This window comes from Heliangelus exortis, chromosome 5 (genome assembly GCF_036169615.1).
Source record: "Heliangelus exortis chromosome 5, bHelExo1.hap1, whole genome shotgun sequence".
NCBI classification, from domain to species: Eukaryota; Metazoa; Chordata; class Aves; order Apodiformes; family Trochilidae; genus Heliangelus; species Heliangelus exortis.
In genome coordinates this window covers 14,181,019-14,193,024 of record NC_092426.1, presented here as the reverse complement: position 1 = coordinate 14,193,024, position 12,006 = coordinate 14,181,019, and the positions used below count along the sequence as shown (strand labels likewise).

Sequence of the window (12,006 nt, the reverse complement as noted above, 5' to 3'; positions counted from 1 at the left end):
ACATGTTCCTCCCTCTCTCCCAGCTTAGTTTCATCATATTCTGCCAAAGACAACTGTCCTACATCCTTCAGTTTTTGAAATTTGCAGGACAAAGGGGAAAGTCTAATTCTCCGTGAAATAAAGTGTTTCTTTGCTATTCTTTGGATTCAAAAAGGCTTTTATGTACACGTGTTCAAAGTGCACAAGCAATCAATCATTCATGAATGTAAAAGAATGAAATGTTTTAGGTTCTTTGGGCTGGAGACACCAAGTGTATCAGGTTCTGTGGCACCCGCCTGGCCCTCAGGAGCAAGAGATTTCAAGGATCACTGAGAGGTGAGTTGGTGGCCTCTATCCCAAGCAGGCCAGTGGAAAAAATTTGCCTGTAGACAGACAGCACTACCAGCTGCTAAACAGGACACTAAGCCTGCTCTCAGCTGAGACAAGACCTCAGAGTGCAGGGCTTCTTTCTGAAGTAATGATGAAATCTGGTCAAGAAGACCTTGATGACTGGGCAGAGTGACTCAAGACTGAAAATAAGAAAAACCCTAGGTTATACACCTACTTCAGAAAAAGGACATTTTTTATATCTACAAGGCAGATTTAAAAAAAAAAAAAAACACAACACATTTTTACCTTAACATACTTTCCTCCAGATCCAACTAGGAAAGAGAGTTAGTCTGTAAGTGTCAAAGACATTACGTTAGTCCCTTATATTTTAGGGATCTTTGCATTATCTCTTCTTGCTTCATTTTTCTGACACGAGATAATAAAATACAAACATACATTTATACAAATAATTATTTTTCCATTTCACTATTACTTTTTGATGCAGATCCCTTTCAAGCTTTTTTCCACTCCCTTTAACAACTAAACCCAAGAAAATCTCGAGTATGTGCCAGCACCTGGCTTTTATTTGCCAGCCATGCAATTCCGCTGACAGCACCTACAATAAAGGTATGAACATCCAGAGCAGGGGTGTGCTCAAGACAAGTACTCAAAGGACAGCCCTATGGGGAAAAGCAAAACAAGAAAACTCATAGCTGTATGAGTTTAAAAGGAGATGGTACTGTGTCTCCTGGTCTTTTCTGTGCAACCACATGTAAGAGGGTTAAAAATTGCTCACTCTTCAAAGAGGCCAAAGATTAACTGTAAACAAACTGTAAAAGATAAACTGTAAACAAAGATTAACTGAAATACTTTAAAATTCTCACATTTATATATAAGTTCCTAAAATATTACTGTCCCTAAATACTGTCACTGTAAAAGTAGTATTGCCACAAGTGTCATTTCTGATAAATTAATATTATCTGAAGTGAAATGGTGTCTTAAACACATATTATTGTATAGCAACCATTATTCTATAATTAGAAACCCAAGACAAGTTGTAGTGCCTGCCAGTGTGCTAGTAAGTTTCATTGCAATACATTGCGAACATGTCTCTGAATTCAGAATTTTATACATTAGTATTTTTAATTCTATCCAGGTGCACTTCCATCTGTGACTTATCATTAAGCACGCAAACTTCATTCCGGTCATGAAGGATCTAATTATGTCCCCTTATGAAATCTACCTTGTGTTTATCCTATAATACACAAGTAATAATTTTTGAGATAAACGTTTTGGTACAACTGAGTGTCTCAGAGTTTTAGCCTGAGAAACAACAGCTGTGGGACAGAATTTATTGCTTTGCCTTCTTACAGTTTGTAACTGCCCACATGGAGACCAAATAGAAAAGGCCAGATGATGAAAGCAAAGTCTCCAACATATTTGAAGCACACAGCACACAGTGATCTGTGTGTTGCACTGTTATACAGTTGGGTAGCAATTAACAGGAGCTCTATTGCAGGTTTAGTTTGGGGTTAGCTTTTAAGATTTCATATATGCCCATGTTGGACATATCTCATTCTACAGGAGATTGATCACCCTTTTTCTTCTCTTAATCTCTTGTATTTTCTTAGGTGCACTATCTCTGTATCACCCCAGTTTTTTGCCCTATGAGAAATGGTCAGGTACACCAAGCTCTTTAATTGAAACACTGTGTGTTGCAAATTTTAAGTGAGGTCGAGGGGGTAAGTGCACATATTAAAAAAAAAAAAAAAAAATATCACATTCTCCAAAACAAAAGGAGATATAATAATTTCATGGATAATTGTATTTTATCCTTCTAGACCTCAGCAGCCTTTCTTCATAGGAGATGCAAGAGAATCAACAATAGGTCCTTTTAGGTCCTTTTGTTCATACCTTTGGTGAGCATTAAATCTGCTCTAAGCAGAGGTCTCTGAACGGAGCCATCATTGGTTTGCTAACATTCAGTTCCTCAAGTGGAACTGAGGAATGCCAGGGTTCTTCTGCCAAGAACATGCAACAAATGCTGAGTCTGCTCTTTCCATTGAACACATGGAAGATCAGAATCATAAAACAGAGCCATAAAATTGTTTGGAATGGAAGGGACCTTGACTGTCATCTAGTTTCAAACCCCCTGCATGGACAGGGGCACCTTCCACTAAACCAGGTTGCTTAAAGCTCCATTCAGTCTGTCCATGAATACTCCAGGGAGGGGGTATCCCAAACTTCCCAGCGCAACCTGTTCCATTCAACATGGGTTTATGAAAGGCAAGTCTTGCTTGACTAATGTGATCTTTTCTGACAAGATAATACACTCAGTGGATGTAAAGTCTTTACCTAGACTTTAGAAATGGCTTTGGCACAGTTTTCCACAGCATTCTCCTGGAGAAACTGACTACTTGTGGCTTGGATGGGGAAATGATTCAATGGATAATATCTGGCTGGATAGTTTGGTCCATAGAGCTGTAGTGTTTAGACAGATATCTTCATCTAGGAAGAAAACCACTGTGCACTTTATTTCAGAGCAATCTCCTCTCTTGTTCAGTTTCATATATCTTGCATGGCAGAAGCTACAGAAGCCAATGACATATGAAATTCTGCCTTAAAAAATGGGTGTGTGACTGTAACCATTGTGGGGAAAAAACAGAATACTCCAGCTACCATTGTGATGGTGCAGCTTAAGAGAACTCTATCTCCAGTCATAAAAGTAATTTCCTTTTACAGTGCAGGATTAGACCTGCAGCACTACTCTTCCAGCAGCAATTTTATCTCCCAAAACTTTTATTTGATTTGATAATTTATTTTTCTGTGAGGATTCCCATATCCTCAAAGAATATGAATTATTATGGGAAAACAGTCTCATCTCTAATTTTATTAGAAAAGATTCCTTATTTCTTAAATAAGTGACGAAAATGCATCTAAAGAAGTGACATCAGTGTTCTAGGAGAGAATGGCAACACTTTAAAACAGTACTTCTAAAGGCTTTCCTTATGCCTACAAAACTGGTGATAATCTGGTTAATATCTTCTACTCATACTCAGGTCCTTTTCATGATTTACAAAATGGCTTCCAGATGCCCCCATGTACACTTTTATCTAAATGCTTGTGTTTCTCTCAACATCTGGTACAACAGGCCACATTTTATTTTTGCCTTAAAGATAAGCTGTCCTGCAAGATGACAACATTTGTATAGTTAGAGGAGATGTACACATTTTAATGATACTGAAAGATGCTTGGAAAAGAGTGTATTCCAGCCCTAGCAATTGTCAGACCTCATCTCTCAGTCATAGCTCCAGCCCTGCTAAAACAGACAGCAGCTAAAGGAGGAAATGTAGTATCTAAGAATAAACTTATTTTTTACTTGAAAGAAGATACAGGAGAAATCAGTGTCTTTTAGTCTGTATACTCTAAAAGAAATACTGATTAATTTTTTTTTGCTTTAAGCAAAGATTGAAATTCAGCTAGTGAATTCTCCACACATTCCAGCTGAATCAATCCTAATGAATTATTCATCTCAAACAGTAAAACACATGCTTTATTACCACTGACCTTAATTCCAGTTTTATAAGCTAATGGAGGCATAGCAGTTTAGGATAAGCTTAAAGTGTTCAGAGGATGGTTCTGATTTTAGGTCAAGTAGCCTATATCCTCTTCATTGTTAGAAAGCTGAAAACAAACCAAGTGTCTTTAAAGAATCATTTCCACAGGACTGGAGGGGAACTCCAGAGGCAACCTAGAAAATACTCTTTACTCACAATTAAACAGACATACATGTTCCTAAACAGATGAAGGGTTCCTATAAAAAAAAAAAAGTGCCAGTGCTTCACTCTCTTCAGGATTAGAAGGACTTTTCTAATGTTCAGCCTAGATACCACTTGCTGCAATTTACATCCATGATTTATTGATAGTCTACAGTAGGTAGAACTTCCCATGTATTTTTTAACATCCTTTGCTTACTTGAGAGGTCAGGCTTCTCCTCACAGAACTGGAGAACTCCAGCTCATTCAGTTTTCTCATTTAGGCCATTGTTTCTAGATCTCTGATTGTTGCCACTGCTGGTTATTCATTTGATGCATATTTTTCTTGAAATAAATTACCCAAAACTTGACACTACTCTGCTTCAAGCTTTACCACTGCCTGAATGATGCAATAATTCTTTTGAACATCTCTTGCTAGATGCGTTTTGCTCACTATACCCCAGGATATTAACGTATTTTCATACAAAGTAGTTGTCATGTTTCTTTTGTAAATTACATATTGAGGGCTCCTTCCCTGTTCTGCCTTTTTTTTTTTTTTTTTTTTTTTTTGCACGTGTACATCTTCCTAAGGTCCTTTGCAGCATACACTTGGCCACATCCCTTCAGAGCTGAAGTCCCCTTACTGTCAGAGCAAAGGATAAAGTCCCCTGTCCCACCTCCATACAGAGAAAGCAGGGTAAGTGTGTGCACATCAGCACACAGCAGGACCCACCAGAGAGAGACTGCAGCCAGCATACTTATTCCTCTTAAGGGTACATCTCATACCACAGTCAAAAGCTCTCAACTTTTGAACTCCATAAAAATCCAAGAACAAACAACATTATAACAGTTCAAGCAGCTTTTGTTCCAATGAGACTTTGAAGTATGAGACTTCCTATCTTTGTCCTTCAAACCATTAACAAAATTAGTTTTGCAGTCATCTGATCTTTCTACAGCTTGGTTGTAATTTTCTTGCACACATTTATGTTTGCATATATTTTTCTCATTGACACTAATCACTAAGGTAATAAATCTTTCTTATTTCATTAAATTAAGGAGGAGAGACCAGAAAGGCATTGGTGGAAATGTTGGAAAGACTATAATAATTTTTAAAAAGTAAAACAGTAGTGAGCTTGACTTTCAAAAATGTCTATTTTTTCACTGAATCATGAAGAATGAAGAAATTTAACACAAGGGTATGTTTTCCAAAGATGGGTTTTTGTTTCTTCTTCGAAAGCATTTTCATTTGAAAAACTAATTTGGAAGAAAGTATGTGTTATTTCAGTTTATTCTGAATGCGTGCTGCTGAATGCTGAATTTACTGCTGAACATGGCATTTCCTGCAAATATCAGAATTCAGCCCTCCAAAAAATTATTCCCTGATTGTAAAGGATGCCCTAAATCTAAGCTGAAAAGGAGAGGGATATATTAGGACAGAAAAACAAGCCACTGAATTTAAAAGATTTTCCTGGTTCTGACTTCTGCCAAAATCTTTGAAGTGTAGGCTGCTTGATTCCTATGAAATTTGCCTCTGGAAGGTAAATGACAGTTTTTACCAACAGGATTATTAGCTTATCAACATGGAGGAGCATGGCTAAAAATAATGGAATAGATCATCTTTGCTAATGTTCTTTATCAGCACAAGTTTAGGGAAAATTGATCTTTCTAAATGAAGAGCCTGGGAGCTGGGGGCAGGGTATTACTTCAATATCTGAAAGGAAATCAGAAGCAGAGTTCTAGAACCTATTTAGCCTGATCTTGTGCAACATTGTCATTAATTGATTTAAAGGATCCTAAAAGACAATATGTCACACCTACCATTGCTTAAATGTTGGCTGGCAAATCTCCAGGATTACTGTAAATGAGAAATCTCTGCTGAGCATTTATACTTGCACTGAGGTTTCTGACATACTTTCAGAACCTTGGCAGAGAAAAGAAAAAAACCTCCTGCTGATAGATCTGTGAAGACAGATTAACAGTTATCTAGATACTTTTCGTTCTTTTTTATTTCATTAGTTATAAACCAGGCAGAAATAAATTATAAGCAAAAAAACATTGTCCAGATGCAAAACCTACAAATGGAAAGCAAGTTCTGCCCACAAAACATCTCTGTGCCTGAGTAGCTTTAATGATGAAGATTTAGGTGGGACTGTAGAAGAGACCTTTGACAGGCAAATTCAGGCAAGCATCATTCCCTTCTTTATGTGACAATCCAACTTTTTATTGCAATCCTTGAACGTATAATTAAGGTATGGCTTAAGAAGAAAGGAAATGTTATGGTTCCTCTCCAGTACTGTTAAGAAAAAGGTCCAGTTCTCTTTCAAAGTGAGTGCCAGCCCCCACACCCCAGCTTGTTGTCATCCTCAAGCTTGGGATATAGTTTTTTCCATCATTCAGGCTGCTGCTGAAGACACAAAGCAGCGGTGGAAAACTACTTGTAACTGGTTGACAGCAAAGTCTTGAACTACTGTCCACCACCTTCTCAGCCCAATGGCCCACCAAGTTTTTCGCACAGTGGTAGCTCACTCATCTAGTCTGTAACTCCCCAGTTCAGTTATAAGAATAAGATTGTATCAAATGCTCTGCTAAAGCCAACATAAACAACATCCACTGCTCCCCCTTATCCAACCAGCCATTTCCTCAGAAAAAGCCATCCAGATCAGCAGACATTATTTGCCCATGGTATATCTGTGCAGATTATCCTCAGACACCTTCTTAATCTTCCTGTGCTTGGAAACATCTGGACTTGCTCAGTATCCTCAGTTTATGGCTTTCCTAGTCAGTTCTTATGCTATAGTAAACAAAGCTTGTACGACCAATATGCATTTAGCTGGAAATATTAAAAATAATGTTGAAACAATAAATTTTTATCTGGTTTTGTGGTGGTGTACAAGATAGAGGTGGATAAGGCCAAATACTATCCCTAATTTTTCTGGTTCTAGTCATGTTGGGTAACAGTCAAAAAGAAACAGATAATACATGATGCATCGTTTAGACTTTGGGCAAGTTTGATCTTGGCTGCTGTGAAATCCAGACCCTGGTTAGACTGGTGAACAGCAGCAATATGGTATGACCGTGCTTTTGCTTATTCACTCTTGCTCCTATAATCCCTTTAATCTCATTATTTCCATGCTTCTTCCAAATGTCTTCTGAGCCCTCTGCTACTAGTATCTACCATTCAGTGGGTAAAAATACACAAAAGCAACTATTTGGTTTCTGCATCCAATTAATTCCCCCAGATAAAGATCCAGCCCACAGTATTATATTGAAGAATGGGGACACACCTTGTCTATATCTGCTTACAATGAATATTTGATGAATTACTCTCAGTAGTTAAGAGTACAGACCTTCAGTACAGAGATTTATAGTCTCTTCTTTTAGTCAAACATGAAGGTTATGGCTTCAGTGTCCTACTCTACTGGTTCAGGCTTACTCGTCAGTCAGTCTAGCCCTGGAGGAATTAGCAATAGCAATATTAAGCCTGGAATGGATGCAGTACAATGCAAAAACACAGCAAGGATTAAATATGACATGCAACAACATATGGAGCAAAATTAAGTCATAAAACTCGGTCAACACCGAAAAACGCACTGGTTATAACAAGGTCATGGCAGAGATGACTCACTAGCTGAAGCTTTGTGCTCTGGTAGCAGGAGAATGACAGTAAGTTTGTCATTTTAACCTGCCCACTGTAGTTCAGCTTCCAGTTATTCAAACAAGAGGAAACTCTGTAGCCAGAAGATGCCCAAAATAAGGAAACAAAGCACATTTAGTTCTACAATTTCTCTTCATAAGGAAAAGAAAACGTCTCTCCTTTTATGAAAGGCAGTTGACATGTCATGAGCTACCTTTTTTCCAGTAGGAGACACGATTTATAAAGTAAAACTGAAAATTTTTAAGTAGTTCATACTGATAAAACCCCATTGAGAGGTTAATGCTAACAGCTTCTGCTTGTTGTCAGTTTATCTGGAACTGCAGCATATCTTAAACTTCCAGTTTTTGACTGTACCATTCAGATGCAGCTCATAAGAAAGAGACGGGAAGTGGAGCTGTGTCCTTTCATCCCCTGAAGGATCAGTGCATGGCACTGCAGGGAAGCTCAGTTATCTGGCACTGACCAGGAGCCCAATGACATTACGTTGTCTACCTGTCAGCTTTCAATATGACTTTTAGGCCTTAGGAAAGGAGGAATGCTTCCCTGCCAAGCAGTGTTTCCTCTGCCTCCTAGCAAGAATTAACTACTGCATTCTGTAGTGGACACAACTGTATTTAATTCCATATAGTTGCAACAATTTTTGTTGATGGAAAAATCTACTATCAGTAATCTGGCAAAATGGGCTCTGATCAACCCGATCTGGTTTGAGATGTCCCTGCTCACTGCAGAGGGTTGGACTAGATAATCTTTAAAGGTCCCTTCCAACCCAATGCATTCTATGATACTAGGAGAAGATGACAGTACATGCATAGTGACAAGAGCAAACCAAACCTGTCAGAATAAAGGCACATGTGGAAAGATTAACAAAACTATGTTGCCAGGTATTTTGCAAACTCATTAACAGCTTTCAAAATGAAGATAGCTTGTGTTATAATATTTGTATTGAAAACTTAATTTCCCTTAATTTTAAACTGTATAGATCAGAATGTCTATAAAGACTGCCTTTGCAATCTAGGTTATCTTATGAGGCTGTAGTTCACCTAATCTAAGAAGTCTGTAGAGTTTTCATATAAAAGATGCAAGACTGAGGCAAAAACATTATATGGATGCTTTTGACTGAAAATCCATTAGCTTTTTAAAATAAAAAGTATTAAAATTTAAACAGTTCAATCACAACAGCATCCCATGTGGAGTCAAAGCAGGCTTTGTTCTGGCAGATTTTCACAGGGGGTTTTAGTTTGTAAAGATCTGTGAGACTTGCTCCACAGTGCCACTTAAGCATATAAGAAAAAGCCTCTCGCATCACCCATCACCACCTGAGGGAAAAGGAGACTACAAAGTATTGTAAGGTACACAATTCTCTTCTCATTCTTCCCCTACCAAATTGCCAAGTTCTGCAATACTCTCTCCTCTGGCAGTGTTCCCTGTTAACCCTCCTGCTAACACAGGGCAGCTCTCACTGCTGCCCTCATATTTTGGGCTCTAATAACTAGTGCCATCACCACAGTCATTCTCACAGACACTATTCACACCAGCTATCTTAAATGGTTGTTATCTTCACTCTTGTACACGTGCCAAACAGACCATGGTTCCCATTTTTGCAAGACATCTCTATTAGTAGAACTCAATGGGCTCGTCCAAAGGAGCTGAATATTGAACCAAGTGGTAAAATTTCACACAAGGAGCTCAGGAAGAGAACAGAGTGTACTTGCAATTTTCAACAAAGTCCAGTGCAACTGAGGGGGAACATGGAGATCAAAAAGTCTCCACATTCTCTAGTCAAATGTGAAGAGGTATTGAACTATAACAGTTAATTTTGGGGTGTTCAATCCAAAGGATATTAGAAAAAATATGTATGTTTAGCTTGTGCAATACAGGTCTTGACTTGCATGTTTGCAAGGTTGGATACAGACAGTTGCATTCTTCCTTTGCAAAGTTCTCTCAGGGAACAAGAGGAATTAAAAAATCTAACCACTTCCATTAAGAGTGAAAAAGCTGATTTTAACAAGAAGTGACAAGCTTCCTGAGTGAGTGAAGGAGCTTTATTTGAGGCACATCTGTAATGCTGTTTCCAGGAAAAATTCAGTAATTGTGAGGATAGGTACACTAGCCAGCATTTCAGGACAGGGTTTTTTTGTTGTGGTTTTGTTTTTAAACCTTTTTCCTGGTGCTGAGTGGTTACAACCAGTTCCACTTAATGTCTACAAAGAAAAGTGGAAAGTTATCTGGCACATCAGACCAAAAAAACATAACATGACATAACTTTCCTGCAGCACTGTATATCAGAGCTAATATAATACACCAATATGCAGTGGCATCCTTGTGAGAAGCTTGGTTAGATAGAGCTGTTTGGAAGCAGGGAAGACATCCAATCTTAACACATAAATGCAATGGGTACCTATAGAGTTATCACTCAGTAACAGAGAGATGCCAGGAATTACTGTGGGCATAAATCTACATAATGTTAGACTGCTAGGTCCCTGTGAAGGGACCCCTTCCTGGGCACTATGGCCAGATTTTGATTAGTACTAAAGAAGAAGCAGGACCAGTAGCCAGGACAGTACTCCTTCCAGTACTTCTGAGGCACAGAAAAAAAATTGCTACTTCCACATTTTACAGATGGACATTCTCATCTCAATAGCATTGCTTACTACAGCATGAGCAGATCTATCAAAGGTACAGAAAAGCAGAGTCTCTTGCCTGCTCTGTCCATCCAAGTGTCATTTCCCTGGTCCCATCCAGCCTAAGTTCAACCTCTGGCTACTCAGCTGATTGTAGTTTTACTGCTAAAAGAACACCGAGTCATTCATTGCTCTCTGTGCTTTTCTGCACATGCTTGTAAAGAGACACCTAGAGATCCATTCTACTACTTCCAAAGAGGAGTGCTACCCCTTTCACAGAACTGAAAATTCCCTTACAATAAGAAAAAGAAAGTGCTAAAATTCTTTCATTGCAGGATGGAAAGAGTATTGCTTTATCAATTAGAGAAATAAGGTTTTAAAGTTAATGCAACACATTTTGTTTTGAATGGCCAGAAACACACAGAAGACACCAGAAACACACACAAAAATCTGTACTCATCCCAGAAAAATGTAACTGACCAAAAGGAACCATTGTTTAAAGCAGAACATGTCAAGTAGCTAAGGCCCAATGATAATACAAAGACCTCACAGCTAGCAGAAAACTGTCCAGATACAATTTATTTAGGGGGATCAGACTCAGTTCAGGGGAAAGAAAAGGAATTAATCAGCATCCTACACAGAGAAAGTACCTCAGTTTCTTCATATGATTTTAATCAATGAGTCTTTGGAAAACACCAAACTGTAAGAGAAGAAGAAACACAGAATCAGTTGTAAGAAAAGCTTCCTCTAGGATCCTGATCAGCATACAGACAAACACCAAGAGCTGCTCTTCACCTGAGCAGAGCTTCCCTCACTGCTGACACCAGTGCAAGACACCAGTTCATTCACATGAGAACTCAAAGATGCAGGTCCCTGTCAATAATCCAGGGATCTCTAGCCTCTTCCAAACCCAGGAATGGGAAGACAGACATAAATTTGCCAGTAGGGTGGGAAAACAAAACACATTTGGAAAAAGTAATTAATCAGTAAAATCATGAGACAAGATTATTCTCCCCTAGCATGTACTGGCAAGAGTCCTGAACACCTACCAAGGAAACCAATTATAGTTACTCTTTACTCACTGTTTGGTGTCTTCAGTTACCAGATTTCAATACTGAGAAGTATTCTCCTTCTGTTTCCTAGAGAAATGTTAAGTGAGCAGGAAAGCTCTAATGTAACCCAGTTAAAAGTAATTACAGCTTTCACAATTACAGGTAATGACTGTCAGCTATGGCATTTTGCAGCTGTCTATGCAATTATTTTCTCCAAAACCAGCAAATGATGAGAGGAGGAAAGGGAAAATTTTGCTCCCCTGGGTTCGAGCTATTCCAGCTTCCTGCAAAGTTATTCCAAATTTTATCCCCTTGATACTTAAATGCGAAGGGAATGTTGTTGTTGCAATGACTGAAGTAATTGAGCTGCACATAAACTGCTGCACATGTTCATGTCTTTGTTAACTCCCTCACATTCCTGAACACCTGATTGCAGAACTTTGCCTCTCTAAAGCTTGATATGAGATGATTAGGTGCATTTTTTTCTCTTTCAGCAGCTCTCCGTAGCAGATTAGATGCTGGCAACATCTGCTTCAGCCTCCAGAAAGCCTGCAGAGCACTCCTCATCTGCTCTCCCAGAAGCTGTCTGTATTCCTCAGGTGTAACTGGGTAAA

General features: G+C 38.6%; 1 long non-coding RNA gene across 1 annotated transcript in view; it reads right to left on the bottom strand.

Annotated features, from left to right (window-relative positions):
- Positions 1 to 11,668, bottom strand: part of LOC139796981 (uncharacterized) — a 52,168-nt gene extending 40,500 nt beyond the window's left edge. The window contains exon 1 of the long non-coding RNA XR_011726232.1: positions 11,423 to 11,668. This is a non-coding gene — a long non-coding RNA (uncharacterized lncRNA). The remainder of the gene's footprint in view (positions 1 to 11,422) is intronic.
- Positions 11,669 to 12,006: the final 338 nt, after the last annotated feature.